Here is a 2,500-nt window from a genome sequence, read left to right as displayed (position 1 = left end):
AAATGAATATCATGAAATTCTTGGTGCACGAAAGTTTTGAGTTCGGAGGGTTTTGCACATGGCCAAGTTGGTCGGTGCACCGCGGCATAGCTAGATGGCTTGTGTGGAGTTTTGTGAAAAAATGAAATTCGTGGTTTTTGAGGTGTGAGGGTTGGAATGGCCTCCAAATGCCCCCAAATGAATACCATGAAATTCTTGGTGCACGAAAGTTTTGAGTTCGGAGGGTTTTGCACATGGCCAAGTTGGTCGGTGCACCGCGGCATAGCTAGAAGGCTTGGTGGGAGTTTTGTGAAAAAATGAAATTCGTGGTTTTTGAGGTGTGAGGGTTGGAATGGCCTCCAAATGTCCCAAATGAATACCATGAAATTCTTGGTGCACGAAAGTTTTGAGTTCGGAGGGTTTTGCACATGGCCAAGTTGGTCGGTGCACCGCGGCATAGCTAGATGGCTTGTGTGGAGTTTTGTGAAAAAATGAAATTCGTGGTTTTTGAGGTGTGAGGGTTGGAATGGCCTCCAAATGTCCCCAAATGAATACCATGAAATTCTTGGTGCACGAAAGTTTTGAGTTCGGAGGGTTTTGCACATGGCCAAGTTGGTCGGTGCACCGCGGCATAGCTAGATGGCTTGTGTGGAGTTTTGTGAAAAAATGAAATTCGTGGTTTTTGAGATGTGAGGGTTGGAATGGCCTCCAAATGTCCCCAAATGAATACCATGAAATTCTTGGTGCACGAAAGTTTTGAGTTCGGAGGGTTTTGCACATGGCCAAGTTGGTCGGTGCACCGCGGCATAGCTAGATGGCTTGTGTGGAGTTTTGTGAAAAAATGAAATTCGTGGTTTTTGAGATGTGAGGGTTGGAATGGCCTCCAAATGTCCCCAAATGAATACCATGAAATTCTTGGTGCACGAAAGTTTTGAGTTCGGAGGGTTTTGCACATGGCCAAGGTTGGCGGTGCACCGCGGCATAGCTAAATGGCTTGGTGGGGAGTTTTGTGAAAAAATGAAATTCGTGGTTTTTGAGATGTGAGGGTTGGAATGGCCTCCAAATGCCCCCAAATGAATACCATGAAATTCTTGGTGCACGAAAGTTTTGAGTTCGGAGGGTTTTGCACATGGCCAAGGTTGGCGGTGCACCACGGCATAGCTAGATGGCTTGGTGGGGAGATTTGTGAAAAAATGAAATTCGTGGTTTTTGAGATGTGAGGGTTGGAAAGGCCTCCAAATGCCCCCAAATGAGTACTGTAAAAGTGTTGGTGCACAAAAGTTTTGAATTGGATGCATTTTGCACTTGGCCAAGTTGGTCGGTGCACCGCGACTAGATAGGTTGGTGCCAAAATTTGTCAAATTTAAGACCTTGGCCAAACTGAATGAAATTTTGTGGGGAGGTTCCTGATATTGTTTAGTGGTGGACTGGAAAAAATGAGGTCGAAATTCGAAGTCTACATGTGCTTTTCTATTTTTCCCGATTTTACACATACCCGGTAAGTAAAAAAAATAAAAAAAATAGTTCCCCTTCGAGAAAAATTATGAAATTTGGTGAGCAAGGAGATACCATTATTCTACGAATTACTGCAAAAAATCGCATCAAAATTCGAAGTATAGCCCGAGATATGGACTTATGTCTGCTCAAAAAAAGTGTATCTACTTGTACAATTTTGCCTTTTGCATATTAACCTCTTATAGGGGGGGAGTGCTCCTTGAGCCGGCCAGCTCCACACTGGCAGGTTTTAAAGGGAGCTTGATGAGGCCTCCCCCCTCACGTGGTGCGTGCGTTAGCATGTTTATCATGGCACAACTAGCCTCTTCATAGTTGTTGAGCTTTATTAATACCAACACACGGTCGTCACTGATCGTTGGTTAGCTCGGCAGCTAGTCCCTCGGATATTGTGGAAAGTTATTTTCATGCCTAGCGATGCTTGACCCTGCGTCACTTGATGTTTCCATTTGCTTGCTTGCCCATGGTAGGTGGGGGGTGGACCGTCTTGTGGTGTGGTGTCTTGCGAACGTGAGGGTGTGTGAGTTGTAATCGAGATGCACTTGCTGGCTGGCTCCATGCCTTGCGTATCGAACGGTCAAGCATGCATCTCTTCCATTTTCACCCGTTGCCTTGGGTGATATTGGTTGATCAGTCCCTGTGTTGCCTACCCACTAGACGGTACTTCTGTGGTTGCTTCGAATTCTATCTTTCCATCACGAAGAGGTGTTGGAGGATCCTAATGTCACGCACGTGTTCCATCTAGTGAAACATCTCAGTGATGCACGTGTTGTGGCTAGTTCTTTTGGATGCGGTGCATTATATGAACTCGGGTTTACTTTAGCGACCCAGTCAACATAATTCGGTTGTGTCCCTTGATTGAGACGTTGTCCTTGAACTTGTTGTGAACAATATCGTTCTTCCACAACCCGTCGTCTTGAGTGCGATGGAAGGCAAATAAGATGTGCTTTGGCATGTCATGCACGTACTCGATTGCGGGAAGTGTGAGAAAGTGTTGTTGACAACCCGT

Source organism: Vigna unguiculata, unplaced genomic scaffold, assembly GCF_037176805.1.
Source record: "Vigna unguiculata cultivar grain cowpea cultivar isolate G323 ecotype 2 unplaced genomic scaffold, ASM3717680v1 ptg000029l_ERROPOS232281+, whole genome shotgun sequence".
Taxonomy (NCBI): Eukaryota; Viridiplantae; Streptophyta; class Magnoliopsida; order Fabales; family Fabaceae; genus Vigna; species Vigna unguiculata.
This window is presented reverse-complemented; position numbering follows the sequence as displayed.